The sequence below is a fragment of the Cyanistes caeruleus genome, unplaced genomic scaffold (assembly GCF_971803275.1).
Source record: "Cyanistes caeruleus unplaced genomic scaffold, bCyaCae1.hap1.1 HAP1_SCAFFOLD_101, whole genome shotgun sequence".
Classification (NCBI taxonomy): Eukaryota; Metazoa; Chordata; class Aves; order Passeriformes; family Paridae; genus Cyanistes; species Cyanistes caeruleus.
The window spans coordinates 605,677-628,402 of NW_028255903.1; the positions used below are offsets into that span (position 1 = coordinate 605,677).

General features: G+C 51.5%; 2 long non-coding RNA genes across 2 annotated transcripts; both read left to right on the forward strand.

Annotated features, from left to right (window-relative positions):
• The first annotated feature begins 18,618 nt into the window (after positions 1 to 18,618).
• LOC147646328 (uncharacterized) lies at positions 18,619 to 19,395 on the forward strand. The gene is made up of 3 exons (XR_015281908.1): positions 18,619 to 18,702; positions 18,874 to 19,011; positions 19,225 to 19,395. It is a non-coding gene; the product is annotated as an uncharacterized LOC147646328 (long non-coding RNA).
• Positions 19,396 to 20,711: 1,316 nt separating this feature from the next.
• Positions 20,712 to 21,500, forward strand: LOC147646329 (uncharacterized). Its single transcript, XR_015281907.1, has 2 exons — positions 20,712 to 20,763; positions 21,058 to 21,500. It is a non-coding gene; the product is annotated as an uncharacterized LOC147646329 (long non-coding RNA).
• The last annotated feature ends 1,226 nt before the right edge of the window (positions 21,501 to 22,726 follow it).

Here is a 22,726-nt window from a genome sequence, read left to right on the forward strand (position 1 = left end):
TGCCTGGCTGGGCTGGAGCTCTGTGGGATAGTGTGGGAAAGGGACCCCACTGGGAGATTTTGCTACCTCTGCAGGCTGTCACAGACACAGAGGAGGAGATGGAGGTGGATACACAAATTAATAGCGAAGAGAAAATGGAAGTGGATGGAGAGGAGACGGGAGAGGAAGAGATGGATGTGGATGAGACAGAGGAAGAAATGGAGGTGGACATGGAAGACAATATTGAGGAGATGGAGATTGATATGAAAGACGAGGAGGAGGAGTTGGATGGTGTTGGGATGAAGAGCGATGCCAGCAGCAGAACAGGCAGGTGCTCCCCACAGGCAGAGTGGGTCCCCTGCTGCCAGCTTGGGGCTGGGCTGGGCACTCCCTGCTCAGGGACACGCTAGCCCATGCACTGGATTCTGCTGGCCATCCCTGGCCTGGCCTGGGCTTGCTTTGGGCCACACAAGCCCTGTTCCAGTGCCTGGGCCACAGCCCCCAGCCCCAGCCGGGCTCACTTCTGGCAGCAGAGTCCCACTGTGCCAGTGTCCCAGCCTGGCAGCACATGGAACACCCCTCCATGCCTGACTGCACTGACCGTGCTACTTGTTTTTCTTCCAGGACTGAGGCACATCCCGGACACAGATGCCACCCTGCTGTATATACATTTTACAGTTGTTGTGTTCTGATAGACGTTTTGGAGTTTGCTTAAGTGTAAATACGTTTCATGTAGTTTTGTTAGATATGTTCTTAGGTAAATAGGTTCTATAGTTTGTTGTTGTTACCAATATTCTTACAATGTAAATATGTTGTGTAGTTCATTCTTTTTCCTTTTCTTCTACAAATAAACATTCTTTTTTTTTCACACCCCAGTTCTCTTTGCATTTGCTTTGGGCACATTTGCAAAGTTGTGCTTTCCACTCGCTCCAGGTTCCCAGGGCTGGATGTCCCTGCGGGAGCTGGCACAGCCACCCCAGGAGTGGGCTCCCTGTGCACAGGGGGTCCCACTGTCAGAGCTCACCCTCTCCTTGCAGTTTCTCTGCACACACTTGGTAGCTGGAGGGGCAAATCCCAGTGGGCCCTGTCCCATGGCATCCCACATGGGAGCAGGGCTCAGCCTCATCCATGGCTCTTCCCTGGCTAGCCCCAGGGCTAAGGAGGCTGCACTGGGCTACGGGCAGCCTGCTTCCTGGGCACCCTGAGGGGCTGGAGCCAGCCTGGAGGGAGCCTCAGCACAGGGGCCTCTGGCCCACATGCACCAAGATTTCCTTTGGAAACCCCCTCTCTCACCACACTCTGCTACAAGCACAACATCAATCGTTCCTCCTAGTTAAAGGGGAGACCTTAATTGGCACAAATTTGTCCCTTGGACTTTCTAGCCCAGCAAATGTCAGCGCTTGTAATCCCTGTTCTGCACTCCCTGCTCAGGCACCAAAACCTTGGAACCTGCCGGAACATCTTGAATTAGCACCAACCTGCAGAGAGCTACAGGGGGAGAACCTACTCCCAACCACACAGGGACATTGATGGGCTGGGGTAGAGCTGAAACTAAAGTATTTTAATGCCAAGAGACAGGATTTTTTATTGCTGAATTCATTCTCCCAGGACAAGAATGAAAGCTTTGTCTCCTCACCTGCCACACATGTCTATTGCCAAGGTTTGCTTCTGGGTTACGACTGATTTTTATTCATCTCTTCACAACTCTGATGCTCTTCCTGCCTAAGGTGCAGAGATGATATTTCAGCTATTTCAGAGCCAGGTGAGCTCAGCACAGCTTGTGCAACACACAGCATTTCCAGACCCACAGATTCAGACCATGCAAACTGATACTTTTTCATCTCTGTGCAAAGATCACTGCAAGGATGTCATGATGTACCACACACTGCTCAGAGCTGTCCCTTCTATCCAGCTCTCCCCAGTCACTTCACACACTTCACTCCAAGCACTTTCTGATAGAGTTCAGTAGCACATGGGATTTCATCCTGGCTTTTCTTCCTTTTCTCCTGAGCTGTCTCCAGACACCGTGTGTGGGCACTGCAGCAGCATGAACGTGGCACCTCCCTGACACTGAGATTCATGTCACAACTTTTCATCCAAAGCAGCAAAGAAATGATTCCCACTGGCTCCCACACGCTCCCTGGCAACTTTGTGCTGCTGCAGCTCCAGCACCAGCCCTGGTGCACAGCAATTTCAGGAGGAGACACACCAAAGGAATCAGCCATTCCCAGAGAAGAAACATCTGTTTGCATGGCCCAAATCCCCACAACACTGCAGACTGTGCTGACCCTGCACACTCTGCATTTGCACTTCAGCCTCTGTGCCTCACTTTTCCTCTCACTAAAGTCCCCCCAGTTTCCCTCATGCTCACATTCCCAAGAGAATTCAAAGCAGCATTAGGAGCAGGGATAGATGATGGGAGCTGTCCCAAGGCTCAACAAAATTTCTCAGGCCTGACAATTCTAGCCAAGGACAGAGGAAAAACCTGCATGGAAGAGGTGTGAAATCAAAGCAGTCATCAAATTTAGGTAGAATGAGAGAAGCTGAAGAGCTTTTCAATGTTTGCAAGCTCCAGGCACAGGAGGGATGCGACATTTTCCCCACTGTAACAACTCTGGGATGCAAATTGCATCTCAAATCCTTCTCCCCAGCTCTGGGACTTGTTCAGCCACCAACATGGTGCTGAATTTTTCAAGCAAAGTGGAAGCTGGTCAGAGAGGTGGCTTGCAAATCCAAATCACAGAGGACAGCTTGGAAGCAGCAGCCAGAGCCAAGAGAGGCAGAGCCTGGCCCTGGGGTGCAGCACAGCCACACAACACATGCCTGAAACTCTGAGAAATGAAAGAATTTGCTACAGGAGATACAGAAGGTACTTGATGGAATCCCTTCCTCCTTCATGATGCATCAGCATGCAGGAGAACACAAGGATGAAGATGACAGCACCTTCTGCTGCTGCTGCTTCCATCTCCTGAGTCAAGTCTCACCAAAATCTCTCACTCTTGGGCATTCCCAAAGCCTCAGATTCACTCAGTCCTTGCAGGATTTCAGTGCTGAGGAACATGATGGGAGATAAAGGCACTTGCAGACACCAGAGATGCATTTTCTGCCTGAGGTGGATTTCACTGCCCAGCGCAGCTCCTCTAAAACCATTCCAATCAGCCCCTTGGACAGCACCAAGCCAGCAGCAGAACATCAGCGCCTGAAAATGCTTGGAAATGCCATTCTTTGAGATTTCTCTCCAGCTCTCCCATTTCATGGTGCCATTGCAGGGCTTTATCCCATCACTCAGCACTTGCAGCAAGTCTTGGCAACCAGCTTCAAATGGATTTGTAGTGCTGAGCAAATAAGAGGCAATTTGACTTTGTCTCCGGTGAATGAAATTTCACCTCAATCAGATGAACTCTGTGTTCTGTGATTGGCCATGTATAGAGCAATGGCTAGCTAGCAAAGGTCATGTTCCCATGCAGCAATTAGCTGAGAAAGAATTAAATAACAATAGAGTACCGTTGGTTTGAGATGTTGGAAGGTCAGAAAGACCTTGGTGATAACTGTTAACTGAGAACAAGACACTGTGATCAGAAGAATGAGAATTCAGCACAGATGAGAGACCACAAGAATGTGCGACTAGGTGGAGTCAACCTTAAATGAAATATCCAAGAATGAGCTTGCTTTTGCACTATGTATGAGCCTAATTATTGATGCTATATAAGTGGTTTTAGAGTTGCCAAATAAGCTTGGCAAGCTTATTGCCAAGAAAGTGTAAATGTGCAAAGACAGGCAGGTGATCCACTGCATGGGCTAACTTTGGAAGAACTTATGGGATTAGGAGCATAGAGTCAAGTGGAAGCACAAGCTATTTTGGGACCAGATAAGTTGAGGGAAGGAATGCGGTTAGTGCGAGCTGCATTTGATCGGATCAAGGAGCCAGGAGGTATTCCATCTTATATGGGTATTAAACAAGGGCGAGATGAGCCATTTGGAGCATTTATTGATAAAGTGGCTTCAGCTATAGAGAGGGCATGTGTTCCTGAGTATATGAGGGAAGCATTATTAAAACAATGTGCATTACAGAATTGTAATCCAGCAACCAGGTCAGTTTTAAATTCCCTAAATGCTAACTGGACTATTGAGGAGGCATTAGAAAGGATGTCTAATATACCGGTGGGCTCACAGGCAATGTTAGTCCAGGCAATTAAAGAACTGGCATCGAATCAGAGTCAGGTTTTAGCAGCTCTTGCACCCCTACAAGCAGCTACAACCAACAATGGCAGGATTCCAGCCTCCCAACTCAAATGTTTTCGCTGTGGAAACCTTGGATGTATTCAGAAGGAATGTACTGTACCATCTGTTTGGTGCAATCAGTGTCGCTCCAATACCCACACTGATAGTGTTTGCCGCCGGAGATCGGGAAACGGGAAGGTCAGCGCGAGAAGCCGCCGCGCCAGGACACAAATAGCAGCTGCCGGAACATCAGTGCAACTTCCCTCCAGCCTGCCACAGCAGGGAGCCTCGGCCTGGACCTGGCAGCCTCAGTGACTGTGGATTTATTGACATCTCAGCCCTACAAGATTCCCACAGGAATTATGGGACCAGTGATAATAAATGGAAAAGCTGTGGGTGCAATAGTGTTGGGACGTTCATCTGCTAGTCTAATGGGACTGTTTATTTTACCTGGAGTAATTGATGTGGACTATTCTGGTGAAATATATATCATGGCATATACACTGGCACCACCAGCCAGAATTGATAAGGGACAGCGAATTGCACAATTGGTGCCACTACCACAATATACCCATCAATTGACACCATTGCAAAATCAATTACAGGGCACAGGTGGATTTGGTTCTACAGGAGGACTTACATTGCTTACCCTGGGCTTAAACACTCGACCCAAGCGAAAAGTTGTTCCCAATTATAACGGAGAATCCCATCAATTAGAAGGACTATTGGATACTGGGACAGACTCAAGTATTGTTGCTCCACAGTATTGGCCCCAGGAATGGCCTTTGTTGTCCAGTATGGTTACTGTTACAGGGGTGGGAGGCTTAACTTTGGCAAAAAGGTCTCCTCAAATCCAGATTCAATTAGATGGTAAGGTCATCAATTCTGTTTTGTCAATTGTTCCATTACCAGACAAGGTCCAATGTCTAATAGGGCGAGATATTTTGTCACAACTTGGTGTTATTTTGACCAATGAGCACCCTTTAGAGTAGAGGCCATTGTTTGGACTTTCCCACTCCCACTTAAATGGATAATTCAGGAACCAGTATGGGTTGAACAGTGGCCTTTAAAAAGGGAAAGTCTGCAGCAAGCTCATCAATTAGTGCTGGAACAATATCAACAAGGACATTTAAAGTTGTCAACAAGTCCTTGGAATGCCCCTATTTTTGTTACTAAAAAGAAATCTGGAAAATATCGATTATTGCACGACTTACATGCAGTAAATGAACAAATGGAGCCAATGGGGGCACTGCAATCTGCTTTGCCCAATCCTGCAATGTTGCCAAGAGATTGGCCCTTGTTAATAATTGATTTAAAGGACTGTTTTTTCACTATCTCACTGCATGAACAGGATACTTGCAGATCTGCTTTTACCTTGCCCTTCATTAAATTGAGCAGAACCAGACAAGAGATTTGAATGGACAGTTTTACCACAGGGTATGTGTAATTCTCCTACCTTGTGCCAGCTTTATGTTGATAATGCTTTGCAGCCACTACGTGTTCGATGGCCTACAACCATTATTTATCACTATATGGATGATATTCTTTTTGCTCAGTCACAACCTTTTGCAGATTAACAAGTTACAGACATTCAAACACAACTACTTCAGAATGGACTGGTTGTTGCACCTGAGAAAATACAGCAGTCATCCCCATGGAAATATCTCGGGGGCACTTGAACTGAGCAGTATGTTGCCCCTAAGAAACTGTCATTGAACATGTCACTTCATACTGTTCATGATGCTCAGCGATTGCTGGGGGATTTGCAATGCCTTAAACCTGTTGTGGGTATTCCTAATGAACTTTTACAACCCTTATGACCTTTGTTGAAAGGTACTGATCCTACAGCACCTATACAGGTCACCAGTGAACAACAAGAAGTTCTCAATAAAATAATGGACAGTATCCAGACAGGTGTTGTTCGTAGGCGAGATCCAGACTTGGACATCAACCTTACTGTATGGTTTGGACCTCAACATCTCATCGGTGCCCTGACACAGCAACAAAAGGAAACAGGGGAGATACGGGTATTAGAGTGGTTGTTGCCACCACTACAACAGAGACATACCTTAATTCAAAAAATTGAAATTTTAGCAGATTTAATAAAACAAAGGTAGAAGCGATTGTGACAAATTATGGGTGCAGATCCAGCTGTAATTCAGATACCAATAAAAAAGGACACTTTAGATTGGTATTTAATTCACAGCTCCACACTGCAAGAAGCACTGCTTGACAACAGCAGTGTGGTCAGTACTGAGGAGGTGCCTGGAATACCACTACGATGGATAGGCCAGCAGAATTGGATTGAAAAGCCCAAACGATCATTTGTGCCGTTACCAGGGGCATCAATGGTGTTCACTGATGCTGGAAAGAAATCTCGCACAGCTGCTGCTACATGGTAAAATTCACAAGGACAACGGAATCATCACATTATGCCAGCTCAAAAGGAGGACACATTACAAACTCTGGAATTAGTCGCTGTTGTTTGGGTTTTGGTGCAGTTTAAGGGTCCTGTTAATGTGGTAACTGATTCTTTATATGTTGCAGGAGTGAGTGAACGTATTGAAAAAGCAGACATAAAGGAAGTAAAAAACCCTCGTTTATATGAACTGTTTTTGCAGCTTCAAAGAGCAGTAAAGTTGAGGACTGCTGCCTTTGTTATTATCCATATTCATAGCCAGAAATGGGATGTGGGTTTAGGAGAAGGAAATGCTAGGGCAGATCAATTGGTTTCTTTGACACAAAATAGTCCTGTCCCACCACAGACATTAGCTAGAGAAGCTCATGCCATCTTTCATCAAAATGCAAATGGTCTCCATCGAGAGTTTCAGATACCTTTGGAGGAGGCTCAGGCTATCGTCAAAGCATGTCCTATTTGTAGTTTTCATAATCAAGGCAGTGGATTGGGTCTTGGGGTAAACCCTAGAGGATTTACAGGCTAATGAGTTGTGGCAAATGGATATTACTCATGTTGCAGAATTTGGGAGAGTTAAGTATGTACATGTCACCATTGATACTTACAGTCATTACATCTGGGCCACAGCTCAATCTGGTAAGAAAGCACGGAATGTTGAGCGACATTTAGTAAGTTGTTTTGCAGTCATGGGAGTTCCATGTTCTATCAAAACAGACAACGGGCCTGCTTATTGTAGTAGTAGAATTAAGCAGGTGATGCAATCATGGGGAATCAGACACATAACAGGGATTCCACATTCTCCTACGAGTCAGGCAATAGTAGAACGAGCTAATGGTACTTTAAAGCAATATCTGAACAAATTTAGAGAGATCAAAGATCCACAAGAATGATTATTGCATTGTTTGTTTTAAAATTTCTGTGTATTTTCGGAAACAGTGATTTGCCTGCAGCAATACGTCATAGTGCACCTGAAGCAGAGAAAACTCAAAGTCCAATATGGGTTCGCTATAAGGATCCAAAAACAGGTCTGTGGGGAGGTCCCAGCAAGGTACTGTATTGGGGACGTGGTTATCTTTGTGTGTCTACCCCCACAGGGCCTGTCTGGGTGCCGAGCCGATGGACTAAACCTGCTGATCCCAGGGATTTACCTTCAGCTGATCCAGAAAATTCTGCAGATACTTCTCGCTCTCTACCATCAACATAGAGACGGGATCTGATGGACTCTCACATGCAAATCTTGTGTACAGTACCAGAGTGTGAATGTTATCCTTTTGTATGTTGCATTTGTAAAGTGTGTAAAGAAAAGTGGTGGGCACATTCTAAGTGGGGTCGATCCCCAAGAGGGATTTGTACAGAGTGTTACAACTTTGAAAGAAATTTCAGTGAGGTTGCATTACAGGAAGGTATACAAACAGGACAATTTGAAAAAGGATCTGATAGATGGTGGGAGATTTTTACTTTTGGGATAAACCCAGAAAATTATTGTTATCATCCTAATACCCCTTTGCCGTATATTATTGAAATAACCACAATGCGCTGTCATAAAACACTGACACAGGTCAGGTGTGATATTCCAGGGGTAAAAAATAAAAATTGGGAGCAATTCTTAAAACGGCAGTCTCGAGAGAAAGGGTCTTTCCCTGAAAGTTATCCCTGCTGCCGAGAAGATGGAACAGCCCGTGGTTCAAAGCAACTGAATCGACGCGCGAGGCAGAGGGGTAAAAGAAAAGGGAAGCAAGATCTCCCATGGGATCCAGCCAAGATGCTGGCTGAACTGCCACAATCTTTTTAAAGTCCTTAAGAGACTATCTCTGATTCGGTTGTTGTAGTGGTTTACCATGATAAAGGGAAATGAGGGGCTCTTGATTGACATTGATGAAAGACAAAATATGTGGATAATGTGGGCCAATCAAACTGGACAGGATAATTTTTGCCTTTCAATGGCTACCCCTTCGGATCATTTTCTAACTTGTTTATTGGGCGCACCTTTAGAGGATTCACTCAATGCCACAATGTTTAAAAACTGTACAAAGAATTGGAAAACACCCAAGGAAGCAAACAAAACATTATGTGAAATCCCATCAGGTAAATTCACGATCAATATCTGTGACACAGGTTTAATCCCAGCAAATCCCATTGGTGCTCAAATTTGGTACATTGCTACAGGTTTAAATCTTACCGGGTTAGAGCCACGAGAGTTAAGACTGTTAGGCTCAGCCCCTAGCAATTATTGTTTAACTTTTGTCAATTGGGCTAGGAACAATCATGCAAAAAGGTCTCGTGGGCCAAATGGTACAAATGTTTCTCCACAAAATTTGCTATATTTGCAAAATAATGATGCATACTGTGGCAATTGGTCTCACAAGGTAAATTCTAGCAGTTCACCTCTGCAATTACCACCTGGTATTTTTCTAATCTGTGGAGATCGTGCATGGCAAGGACTGCCAGCAAACATTTATGGAGGGCCTTGTTATTTTGGGAAACTGACATTGTTTGCACCCACTATACAGCAACTATGAGGAGCCAATAGAACCAGGTTATGAACAAAGAGAAGTGTGTTCCAATTGGGGCCAGAATGCAAGGATCAGGTTGAACTTTGGGAACGTCCTACAGTGATCGTGTCATCTCTTTTTACACCTGGAGTATCTAGTGCTCAAGCCTTAACACAGTTACGACGACTGGCATGTTGGACAGGAAAACAGTTTAATATTACATCAAAGGTTTTGTCTGATTTGCTTTTGGATATGAAGAGTGTTAGGCATGCTGTATTGCAGAATAGAGCTGCTATTGATTTTTTGCTATTAGCACAGGGCCATGGCTGTGAAGACTTTGAGGGGATGTGTTGCATGAATCTTTCTGACCATTCAGTGTCTATTCATGCTCATCTCCGACAACTACAGAACAATATGAAAATATTAACCATGGAAACAAATCCATTAGAGGAATGGTTTCAATCCCTAGGTCTCACAGGATGGTTAAAATATTTGGCACAAATGGCAATTGTTGTTATATTGATCATTGTGATTGTGCTACTGTTTATTCCTTGCATACTGCAATGCTTGCAAAACATGATGAAAAGGGCTACTTCTACAGTTTTGTTAGTACAAAAAGAAAACAGGGGAATTACAGAGGAATGGCTAGAGAGCAAAGGTCATGTTCCCATGCAGCAGTTAGCTGGGAAAGAATGAGACAATAGAGTACAGTTGGTGTGAGATGCTGCAAGGTCAGGAAGGCCTTAGTGATAACTGTTAACAGAGAACAGGACACTGTGATCAGAAGAATGTGAATTCAGCATAGATGAGCGATCACAGGAATGTGGAATTAGGTGGAGTTGACCTTAAATAAAAATATCCAAGAATGAGCTTGCTTTTGCACTATGTATGAGCCTAATTATTGATGCTATATAAGTGGTTTTAGAGTTACCAATAAATGAGACTTGCTGATCATTCATATTGAGTGCTGCATTTCTCCCGCCGAACTCATCATTTAGGTCCAAGTTCTAAACTGCAAAATTTTTACACTCAAGACACAGTCATGAAGAACATGTATTTCAATTTCCTATTCCTTTAACTGCAGTGTAAAATATCTTAATATTGGAAAACATCCATAAAATCTCTCAAGGAAGGCAGCTAATGGATCCTTTTCACTAGCACGTGAACAAACTAAGGAACTAAAATCAAAGCTGAGTTCTCTTTTTCAAAAGATCAGTTACCTCTTTCTTACTCCAGTGTTATAGAAGATTTTTCACTACACATTTGGGGGTAATTTTTATCTTTCATATTTTTGGGGGGGTTTTTTTTGTTTGCTTTTGTTGTTTTTGTTGGTTTTTTTTACAGAAAACATGTCCTAGAAAAGGCATGTCCTTTGCTCCTGGTTCCCGTGTGGAGCAGCTCCCTTCCCGCTGGCTGAGCTGCTCAGGCAGAGCCCGGCAGCTCCTGGCCCTGCAGGGCTGAGGCTTTTCCCCGTTGCTGGGCACAGACTGATGGAGCAGCACTGCTGAACACAGGGACACGCAGAGGGAGCAGAGCAGCTGCCTTTGCCCACCTGAAGCTCCAAGGCCAAACTCTGAGCAGGCACGGCTGCAAGAGACTCGCAGGCTCCCTGTTGGCTCTGCTGCCCCACTTGTGCCCGGCCCAGCTCTGCGGGAGGCAGAGGGAGAACAAGGGGCAGCTCCCTCCCAGCCCCAGCCCAGGGACCCCTCCAGCCCCGGGCCTTGGGCCACTGTCAGCACCCGCTGCTCCAGCCACGGCTTCTGCTGGCACTGACAGCAACAACCAAACTGGGGCTGGTCCCGAGGGAGCAGCAGCAGTGCCTGCATCTGATCCCTCAGTCTGGGGCAGGCCCCTGGGGGAACAGAGGGCACAGCAAGAGGGACAAAACCAGTCAAGGTCAGAGACTGGGAAGAGCCAGAGCTGGGAGCAGGAACAGCTGCTTCATTGAATCCTGGAGAAAGCTCTTGGCTGGGTCAAAGCACTGAAAGGTGTGAAGGGCAGAGAGGAGGCCACACCAAACAATGCTCCTGTTTTCACATTTCCCCTCTCCGTGTCCCAGAAGGAATTGAATGAACTTATTCTTCTCTCCCAGTGGTCTCCTTCAGCTTGAGCAGCTCAGCACTAGGAGCTGAAGGAGCTGAAGCCTCAGGCCACAAGAGCTGAGCAAGAGGGGGCTTTTGGACTAAAGTAATGCTGCTAAGTAATGGACCTAGCTGAATGCAGCAGATAGAATCCTGGTATTATAGAATCCATTCTGCTGGAAAAGACCTCTGAGCTCATCCAGTCCAGCCAGTCACCCAGCAGTGTCAAGCCCAGCACTAAACCTCCTTTCTGAAGTGCCAAGATCTGCACAACAGGCCCTGAGTGAGGCCTGAACAACAGGCCCTGAGCCAAAGGTGACCTCTGAATGAACCTTCCAGTCAAAGGTTACCTGTCCATCTGCTCATTACTGAAATATGCATGGTCATGAACACTGTGATAGATGTATCCACTCATCAATGAAACATGGATTGACCTTTCTGTGTTTAAAAGCCAGACAAGGCCATGAAATCCGACATCTGGCCTTGTTTGGGGTGTATGGTCAAGGTCGACTCCCTTGGTTCCTCCTTGAGGACTGGCCAGGCTTTGGTAGGGACCCAAGAGGAGGATGAAACCAGATGTTCCCACACCAGAAGTGCTGTCAGTTTGTTTATTCAGCACTATCAAATCTGGGCCCTCTCTCACAGCGGGGTTGGAGCCTCACCTGTGGCTGGAGGCACCTGCAGCAATTCCCAGTGTCTGGAGTGGCTCTCCAGCCCTTGGCTGTGACAGCTTCCCCAGCTGATGGGTGGATCTGGGGATGGCAAAGTCTGAGGGGAACTGGTGCTGGATCTTTGTTAATCCCTGCAGGCAATCTTTGGCACTGATGATTGGATTCATTGCTGAGCTGCTCCTTTTGTCATCCTTTACTGCTTGGAGCTGCAGTAAGTGACACTGATTCCTTCAGGTGGTGTTTGTGCCTTTGGTGCTGACTCTGCCCGCTGCTGAAACAAAACTGGCAAAGTCTAGCCAGATCACAACAAAATGTCACTTTTAACATGTAAATGTAAGGAATCAGTCCCATCTGTAATTCCCAGAAGGGAAGCTCTCCCCAGAGTTCGCTGGCTCTGGAGTGGGGCTGAGGTCGGAGCACCGTGCGAGCAGTGGGGCAGTCGGTTAAAAGAGGCTGAACCGCTGGATGTCTTAAAATGCATCCAAACATTGCATATGGAAAAAGAAAAAGAACTCACGGGTTTGGGAAGACAAGGAGGGATTTTGTTAACAGCACCAACAGAAGGAACAATTGTTTTCGGAATGCTCCCACGTGGAGTGACAGAAGAAGTCACTTAGTCTTTAGCTCAGGTTTGTTTATCCAAGTAAAATAATAATAACAGTAACAATAACAATAATAATAACAACACAATAATATATATTTATATATATAACTAAAAATTGATAATGTGAAATAATGCTGACAATTCCAATTTGTTAGCTTTGGCTGCTCACCGTAACACTAAAATACCCTACAAAAAAGGACTAGCAAAGACCCAAATGTCAATGGTAAACTTTGTGAATTGTATACAAGGAATAAAGGAGGAAGGGATAAAACTGGCAATTTTTATAGGGTTTGGCAATGCTGTGATGTGGAATGCTTTGTCTGTTCCTGAGAAAAACACAGTGATTAAGACTGCTGGGTTTTTCATGTACCACACTATCTACAAGCTACAGGATTGGTTGAACAATTGTTAAAAGAGCAGTTGATAAAATGAGGAGATGGGAACCTGTCCCGGTGGAGAACCCATCTCCCAGATGGGCTCCATGCCCTTAACAATGGGCCCACTGGGAAATGGAAACCCCTGGGTGTGCATGGCTGCACCCAATTTGCAAACACAGCCATGGACAGTGAGACTTGGACTGCCTGGGAAATTGTTCTGGCTGTGATGGCCCCTGCCAGGGCCAGCCCAGAGGCTGCAGGGCTGGACCTTCATGCACTGGAATTCATTAGGAGAAATCAGAAGCAAATGAGAGTTTACAATACAGGAATAAGAATTCAGATTCCTCCAGGACACTTTGGTTTGATAACTGCTCATTGGAGCTTGGCCTTGCAAAGTGTTCATGTCATGGGAGGAGGAATTGATGCAGATTATCAAGGAGAAATTGGAGTAAGTCTGTTAAACAATAGTGAACAAGATTTGATTGTTCAACCCCATGACAAGGTAGAAGAAATATTGATATCGCAATTGAAAAAATAATTGTGAAGAAGAATATCCACTTCAAATTGCCTCCATTTGTGGATAAAAGGAGTTTGGACCCAGCAGTCCTAATAAAGGAGCCAGAGTGTGGGTCCAGAGGCCAAATGGCCCTCCCAAGCCAGCTGAAGGAACAGCTCTGGGCAAAGGCAACACTGTTGGAATCCTGAGACCTGGGCAGGAACAATGGGAATATGTCCCTGCAGCCAAGTGTTCTCTGCCAGAACAAGTCGATGGGATGGGATATTGTTTTACAGACCCTGCCAGACCAAATCTCCCTGTTTGCCCCAACGGCCCCTTTGGAAAATGCTCAGATCCACGGGGCTCCATGTGAAGGCTGTGAGGGACTTCCACACCAATTCCAGCCAGGAGCTTGGCTGTTCCTCAGGGACTGGGACCCGGCACCTCTCCAGCCGAAGGGAAAAGGACCCCAGCAAGCCTTGTTAGCCACAGACAGCGCATTAAAGATGAACAGCAAAGGACCTTGGGGACATTATTCTGGAATACAAAAGGTGCCAGCTCCATGGACAACAGAATTATTGTTCCTAACGTGAATGAGAGTGAGGAAAAAGAATGAGTAAGCTTGTGATGGTAAAGCACAGAAATCCTTTCACATTGTGACCTCCAACTAGAACAGGGCTTGGTTTCTCCTGAAGGGAAATCTCAGTCAATCCTGTAAAACTGATAATTGCATTCCTGTGTTCCACAGCACAGTTTTCTGTCAGTGTCCCTGCACTGGACCCGTTACGAGTCAGAGCCCATTGACAGAGTTTTGGCCACCCCACAGGGTGAGCCCTCCGAGGGAACCCCATTCCTCTCAACCTGAGCTGAGAACATACCCAGCAATTAGTTACATTGAGTATTTTGGCTACTTTGATCTTTAAATTTTCAAAATAATTTTGATGACTAATGCCTTGATTAAATTCAGAGGTGGTTCTGGCAAACAAAGATCCTGGCTGACTCTCAAGATACAACTTACAGGTGTTGGGGGTTAGGTGTCCTTTATTTTCTATTTAGTTCTGGCTTGCCTGTGGAATTTTTACTCATGACTTGCAGGGAAAACTTAACTGCGGGTACCTGGTGGGTGCTTGAGGAAAAACAAAGAGTTTGGCTGGGCCCAGGGGGGGAAGGGGGCAGGAAAAGGGGAGGGTGGGGACAGTTTGGTGGCTTCTTCAGCTTCGGAGAAGAACACTTTGGGTGCAGAGCTGTTGTGGTGGGGAGAAGGGAATTCCGCCATCACCCAGATGGAGCTGCTGCTTCTTCTCCTTCTTCCCTCTTCATTGGTGGCCTCGCACCCCCTGTCCTGCTGGGACGTGTGGCAGTGCCAGCCACCACCGTGGAGCTGCTGATCCACCTCAGCCACTGGCCCGGGATCTCAGCTCATCCCTGCTGTTCCAGCTGAGTGTTCCTCAGAGCCCTGCAGGAGCACCAGCACTGACTGCCAACCCGAGGGGGTTTGTGAAACAAAGCCTCTCCTCCATCCTTTCCTGTCTCAGCCCAGAAAGCTGTCACGGGGTCCCTGGTTCTGTTTTCTTGCTAACGCTGTAGTTATTGTTGTTTGTTTGCCTGGTTATAAATATTAGTAAAAAACTGTCATTCCTATCCCCAGATCTCTGCCTGAGAGCCCCTTGATTTCAAGATTATCATAATTCGGAGGGAGGGGGTCTACATTTTTCATTCCAAGGGAGGCTCCTGCCCTCCCTAGCAGACACCTGTCTCCAAAAACCGAGACATTTGCATGAGAAAATTTTACAAAGTTTTCAATAAAATTCTTATTGATAAATTTGCCTCCATTTCATTTCTAACAAGCTGTTCCTAAAGATCCCATCAGGCTGCCTTAGACACTTTGGGCAAGGGATTCCTTCCAAGCTGGGCCACTTGGGGGGGGGATGGGGGCGGCCCCAGGGCGGAGGGCAGGGTGTGCAAGGGCCCTTTGTGACACGCTGCAGCACGGTCACCGTGGGATGGTGGCAACAGGAGCAGATGTCAAAGGGCCCTTTGTGACACGTGCTGCCATAGGAGCTGGCGGTGACAGGGCCACGCCACAGTGCTCGGTGCACGCGACGGGTCAGGACGCGCCAGAGCGGTGCTGTGAGGAGCCCCCGCACAGCGCACTCCTTTGTGTCGGACCTGGAGCTTTTCTGAAGGATTATTCCTACAGGTGACCTCGAGGCCAGACCACAGGTCTTGCTGACCTGTGGCCTTGCCGAGGCTTCCTTCTTAAGGTTCTCTTGAGGGCAGACCGTGGGACTTGGTGACCCGGAGCTTTTCCGACGTGTCGCCCATCCCTGCAGTCTCTGCCCTTGAGACCAGACCACAATCCCTGTCGAGGAGCCTCCTGTCCTTGTGGCAGGGGCCCTCAACACCCAAGTGCAGGACTCGCTGTCTTGCAATCTTGCCAGGACTTGAGTCTTGCAGGTGCCTTCCAGGCACGACTGCAGGACTTGCTGACTCCGAGCTTTTCCGAGCCATCTCTCCTGCAAGTAGCCATAAATCCAGTCACTGCCATGGAGCAGCGACCCCCAAGTGTGCCCAAGTTGGCCTGGCTTGAGGAGGTGGAAGAAGAAGGCTCTGGAGCTGTCCTGGCACAGGAGACTGAAGAGGTGCAGGAGTTCCAGGCACCACAGGAGGGTGAGTTGCAGATCTCTGCCTTAGGGCTAGTGCCTGTTGCCAGCTTGGCCCCATCCCATTACATGCCATGCCATCCCCTGGTGCTGTTCCTATGGAAAGGATTGGAGAGTCTGGAAGATTTGGAGCAGCGACCCCCAAGAGTGCCCAAACTGGCCTGGGTGGAGGAGGAGGAAGAGGAGGTCGAGGAAGAAGGTCCTGGAGCTGCCCCAGCACCAGAGACCGAAGAGGTGCAGCAGTTGCAGCCGCTGGAGGAGGGTGAGTGGCAGAGCTGGGCCACAGGGCTGGTGCCTGCGGCCATCTTGGCCCCATCCCATCCCATTGCATCCCATCTCATCCCATCCCACACTGTCCTGTGGACACACACCCATGGACAGCACAAAAAAGGGGCTGGGGCTGCCCCCGCAGCAGTGGCCGTGCTGCATCCCCTGGGGCATCCCGGGACTGTCCCTGCCTGGGGAACGCAGGGCTGGGCTGTGCTCTCCGGCCTCTCCCGCAGCCCCTCAGCTCTGGCTGCTCTTTGCCAGATGCAGCCATGGACGGCACACAAGAGCAGGACACCGCCCGTGGCCGCTTCCGCAGAGCAGCGCAGGTACCTGCAGCCATCCCCACCTGGGCTGGGCCTGCTGGCACTGCTCAGCCCAGCACCGCACTTGGAGCACTCCATGCAACTTCCCTGCCTTCCTGCCCTTCTCCTACAGTTTCTTTACCAATACATCAAGAGAATTGGCAAGGAAGACACCAGACCTATGGACACTGAGGTCAAAGCATCCTCAGAGGTCTTGGTAGAACAGAGCAGCGCTGCCCAGCTGGATCTGCTTGTAGAGACGGCTCTTTTCAATCCAGAGCAAGTAAGCAGCCTGTGGCCAGCCTTTGATCCTCCAGCAATTGCTTGGCTTTCCCAAGCCACGCCTGCTGCTCACTTGAAGCTTTTGAGGCCATGGCAGCGTGCTGGAAGAGAAGCACTTGTCTGGGGAAGAAGCTGGGCACATTGCTGACTCCCTCTGCTAGCATTCCAAGTCTCCCTGTGCCTTCTCCAGGTGCCCGGCGTGGTGAGGTACATCCACCAGTGGCTCATGGCCAATGAGGCTGCTGAGCACAGGATGGACTGGGCCCTGATGCAAGTAGCCGAGGCAGAGCCCGATGATGTGGCCATCACTCTCCTGCGGGTGGCCCCAACGTGTGACAGGTATGGGGCCCAGCTGCCCCGAGGCCTCAGGGCTCCCCAGCCCATCACCCTGTACAGCCCGGCCCAGGGCTGTGAGCAACACAGACTTGCAGGGCCCTCTGGCTGCTCCCTTTGCCAGCCCTGCTACAAAGTCAGCCCCCGAGCCCGCTGCCGTGCTGCCAGCCTGCCCCTCAGGGGCCTGTCCCCACAGGGCTGGGCTGCCTGGCTGCTGCTGCCACTCAGGGGCAGTGGGCACAGGCAGAGCTGGCGGCCAGCTCAGCTCCCCGCTGCTGCCCAGCCCACGGTGCTGTGTCTGACCCCGCAGAGCTGCTATGGCCATGTGGACGACCATCTTGCTCTCGCCCTGGATTTCAGAGGAAGTGACACCGCTCCTCATCAATGTGGTGGGGAGCTGGCCGCAGAAAAACCTGGGCACCTCTGATGGGGACAAGACGGCTGTCTTTTCCCTGACTGTGAGTTTCTGGAGCTGGCCTTTGCTCACCGCAAGGCCGGCCGCCTCTCCAGCAGCTCTGTTGCCTCCTTCCCCCACTGCATCTCCCTGCTTCAGGCACTGGCCACAAACCTGGCCTAGGGGCAGCTTCAGGGCCACCAGACCCGCTGCTCCCCCTGCGTCTCCCCCGGCCTCTCCCTGCCACGCTCAGGCCCTGCCACACGGACGCCCCGGCACTGAGCGCTGTCTCGGGCTGCTTTGTCCTCTGCAGGCAACTCTGGTGATGTGGAAGATCCTCCAGGGGCCCTGTTGCCCACAGATCCTCACAGTCTATTTCCCCCGCCTCTTTGTGCATCTCCTCTTCCAAACATACTTCAGTACTTTGTATATGACAGAGGACGTCCATACCTTCTGGAAGGAATGCCAGGAGCAACACGGCCTCTCCACCAGCCCCAACAGGTGCTCCATGCCACTCCTCCTGTCCCTGCCACTTCCCCAGCCTCAGAGCCAGCGCTCCCAGCGTCACCTGGGCTTTGCTGTGCACACAGGTTTGCAGTGCAGACCCTGAAGGCCCTGCTCTGCAGTCTCCACTTGGAGAATGTGGTGGTGGCAATGGAATGCAAGTGTGGCTGGGACACGCTGCTCTGTGCTGACACCCACCACTATGCCGTGGGTCTGCTGGCCAGGTGAGCCCCCCTTCTCCCCACTGCCTCTGACATTTGTGCCCCCTGCCCGGGATGCCCCCCACAGTCCCCGTGGCCACGGGCCTGAGGGCCTCGTCACCGAGGGATGGCCAAGGAGACTGCAAAAGGCTGCGAGAGGAACCTGTCCAGGAGCAGCCACATCTCAAGGGCCCAAATCCCCTCACAGGGTGCTGGGGCAATAGGACAACTGTGTCCATCAGTCCTGGGAGAGGTTTTTCGCACCCTTGCTGAGACTCTTTCTGCCATTTTCCGCCTTCCAGGGTAATGCGCCGTGCATCCATCCACTTGTGCAAAAGCATCTTAAGCTACCTGCTTGAGGTGCTCAGCAAACCGTTGCCACTCTGGGATGTCTCTGCCATGGCATTCCTTGTGGAGGTGAGCCTGATGGCCAGCACTACCTCGCTCAGCTCCCTGCCAGCCCTGTCCCCTGCCATAGCCACAGCTGCCTGGGACGGCACCCGCGCCCTGTGCTACTGCCTGGGCCCAGCCCTGCGCACTTCCAGGCTCCTGCGGCCAGCTCCCCTCTCACTGCCCTGTGCCTTTCAGCTCCTAGATTGCCTGGACTTGAGTGACTGTGGTGACAGCCTAATGGAGATCTTGTATAAGTACCTGTGGTACAACTCCACAGAGATGCATCACCAGGTTCTCAGGGCTCTCCTCCTGCTAAGGGACCGTCCCTCCATGGTGAGAAGGGGGCAGCAGCTGAAGCCGTGTGGGCAGCATGAGGCTGGGCAATGCTGTCACTTGGCCTTGGCTGGCCTTTGCCTTGGGCGCTGAGGCAGCTCCTCGCAGCTCTTCTGCCTCCTGCTTCAGCTGCCCGAGTGCTTTGGGACAGCCCTTTGGCCTCTGGGCCCTGCGGCAGCTGCCCGGGCTTTCACACACTTGTGTTCTGCACAGGCCGAAAGAATTCAGAGCCTGACAGGAAGACTAGTGCACCTCCTGTGGGACTTGGACAGTGACGTGGCCAGGATGAGCATTGCTCTCCTGAGCTATATTTTCACGGATGAAGACACACCAATATCCTGGCGCAGGGCCCTGCAGCTGGCTGAGCCGCTCCTGAAACTCCTGGACAATGTAAGGCTCTGTGCCCCAGCCACGGCCACTGCCTGCTGCCCGGACACTTTGTGCCCTGTGCATTTGCAGGCCTGCGCCAATGTGGGCCACAAGAAGCCAATGATGAGGTCATTTTTCCTTCCTTCCTTTCATACAGCCCCATAGCCAGGTGCAGCTGCTCTCCATGTCTCTCCTTCAAAGAGTGATGTCTTCGGCAGAAGAAGAAGGAAGAAAGCCCCTGAAGGAACGAGTGTACCAGAGCCTGCTCCCACTCTTTTTCCACTGCCAAGATGAGAATCGGCATGTGGCAGAGGTGAGGACTCCTGGGCTGCTGCTGCGCCTTGGCAGGGGGCTCAGCTGCCTCCTGCCCTGACGCAGGCTTGCAGGCTGCAGCCTCCTCCAGCCCTTGGCACTGGGACACTCCTGTGCCCTGCCTTGTGGGGCCATTTGCGGCTCTCTGCTGCTCCCCAGGCCTCTCGGACAACGCTCCTTCGCGCGGCTGACTTCCTGAAGAGGCCAGACCTGGAAAAAGCTGTCAGGAAGGAGAAACTGTGGAAGTTTGCCAAGCTCGTGGTAAGGACAGCCTGGAAGTCCCAGCCTCAGACTAGAGAAGCCCCCTGGCCCCGGTGCTCAGTGTGTGGGGCTGGCAGCTGTGCCTCTGCCCACTGCTGCTCCCGGGGGCCGCACGGCTTCTTCTCCAGCCCCCTGTGGCCCCGAGGCGGGTGCCGATGGAGCCCCGGCCCAGCGGGGCTGCGGGCCGGGCCGGCACCGCGGCTCCCCGGGCAGCAGCCGGCCCTCTGCCCCCTCCAGAGCCCGGCGCCAGCGGCTGCTGGCCGGGCCTCAGGGCTGGCCGGGCACGGGAGGCCGGGGCTGGCCGCAAGCAGCAGCACCCGGCCGAGGGGCAGAGCCCGCGCCAACCCTTCCCTCCTGCCGCTCTCTCCAGCTGGCCGACCACAGGATCCCCTTGGTCGAGCACCTGCGCCGGGCCCTGCAGTACCTGCAGGACCCACAGGAGACCCTGCGAGCGGCGGCCATCAGGGTCATCGGTGAGTCCCGAGCCCGGGCTCCCTCCCCGTCCCGCCGCAGCTCGGCCACAGCCCCGGCTGCTGCCCCGGCAGCGGCACCTGGGCCCGGCGCCCTGGAGCCCCGGCTGCCCTCGGGGCTGCTGCTGCCGGCCTCTGGCAGCCGTGCCCTTGGGCTGAGTCAGGGTGCGGCAAGGGCCCGGGCTGAGCCCTGCCGGGGCAGGAGGCCGTGTGGCCACAGGGCTGGCAGCGCCGCTGGCAGGGAGCTGTGCTGCTGGGACCCTGACAGGCTCTGTGTTCTCAGGGATGGCCGGGGAGCAGCTGAGGGGGCAGCACGCACAGCTCCAGGTGTTGTGCAGAGGTGAGCCACGGCAGCAGGCTGACAGCGGTGGCTGTCGGGGGCAGCTGCTGGCCCTGGCCAGGCTGTGGAGGGCTCTGCTCCCTGTGCCGATGAGGGGCGGCGTGGGCAGAGCACAGTGAGATTTCAGGGCCACGTGGGGCATTTGTGGCCAGCAGCTTCGGGCTGACCCCCTTGGTCCCTGCTCTCTCCTGGCCAAGGCAAGAGCCGGCTGGCATGGCCCTGGCAGGGGGCTCTCGCTGGGCCCCCGCAGCTCTGGGGTCTGACCGGCCGTGGCTCTGTTCATCTCTCTTGCAGCCCTCGAACGCCTGACGGAGGACAGAAGCGGTGCCGTGTCAGACCTGGCACTTGAGACGCTGTATGTCCTCCGGGCCATCCAGAGTGCCCGATACTCCATTCTCCAGAGGATGCAAGACCAAATCCTCAGGGCATGGAGGACACGGCCTCGTCTGTCGGGCTTGGGCTGGCTGCGCTGCTGGAGATGTGCTCAGCACTGATTTAGGATGTTCTGTTTGCTGGGGCCACCTGGGCAAGCCAGGATTTTTAATTTCATAAGAATTGTTTTCTTCTGTTTTTTTCTTTTTAATATGTAAATAATATAGGATATGTTAGGGCTGAGAGGCTCTATCTTCTGGGGCCACATGGGCCCTCTGTTATTTTTTGTTTCATAGAGATTGTTCTTTTCTTCGTTTCGTTTCCATCTAGTATGTAAATAATATAGGATATGTTATAAACCACAAGAGTCCCAAGACCTTTCTTTTGCTGCCCAGGGTGTGTGGGGCATAGGGGAAGAGAGGGAAAAGGGTTCTTGTGTTCAGCAACCTGCCGGGGCATGCAGTGGTGCAGGGGAAATGGCCAGAAGCCCCTTGGCCTTTGGTGGTTGTGCTGAAGCCACAAGCCCTGTGGCAGGCAGGAAGCGCCATCTGTGTCCTGCTGCCCGTGTGTTGGTGCCGTGATGGCTGAGGAGCTGCTGGAGCTCCTGTGGGGCTGCGGCGCTGCTGCCGGGCCAGGCTGGGGGAGCCCCTGAGGGCACGGGGTGCTGGGAGGCCATGAGGGGATGAGGGGCTGCGGAGGCCCAGACGGGACAAGGCAGTGGGAAGGCACGAGGGGCATGTGTGAGGGAGTGGGTGGCAGGAGGTTCCAAGGGGACAGAAGGCCCTGGAAGAGCCGGGGTGGTGGGAAGCCCTGAGGAATTGGGTGTCAGAGGGCCATAAGCAGCCCCCGGGCAGCCGCCTGGTCCCTGACACCCGGCTGCTCCGGTGCTGCCCCAAAATGTCCCCCAGGCCTGCAGCAGAAGGCCTGGAGGCTGGGACACCACCCCAGCGGGAGGGTGGGGACAGCCCAAGGTGCCCAGGCTGGGCTGGCTGGGGACATGGAGGGCAGGGGGTGCTGCCAGGCCACGGCCACTGGGTGCCTCCAGGAAGGGGCAGTGGGCAGAGGCAGGGCTGGCGGCCAGCCCAGGCCCTCGCAGCTGCCCAGGCCACGCTGCTGTGACCGAGGCCCCCCTGACACAGAGCTCGGGGCCCACAGAGCTGCTGCCACCATGAGGAGGGTGGCGATGTCTCCTCCGGCAGGGCTGCCCAGTGGCTGCTGCCCAAGCGGCTCTGGAGCCCACAGAAACAGCAGCAGAGTGTGCCCAGGAACAGCAGCAGCCCCAACATCGGCACCTGCGCACTGAGGCGTCCGCAGCAGCCGGGTGCCAAACAGGGGGAGGCTGTGGGCACAATTGCCTTTGCTTTGGCAAAAGGCTTCAGCAGAGTTGGCCACAATGGCTTTCTCTTCACTTGCAGCCTTACAACAACGCTTGCCAGTTTCAGCTGCAGCCTGTGCCCGTGACTGACTTGGATGGCCGTGCTTGAGGGCGAGCTCGCCTTCCACACTCAGGTGTCCCAAGGCAGCGACATTGGCACCATCCTGAGTGAGAGAGAGAGAGAGAGAGAGAGAGAGAGACAGAGGGAGAGAGTCT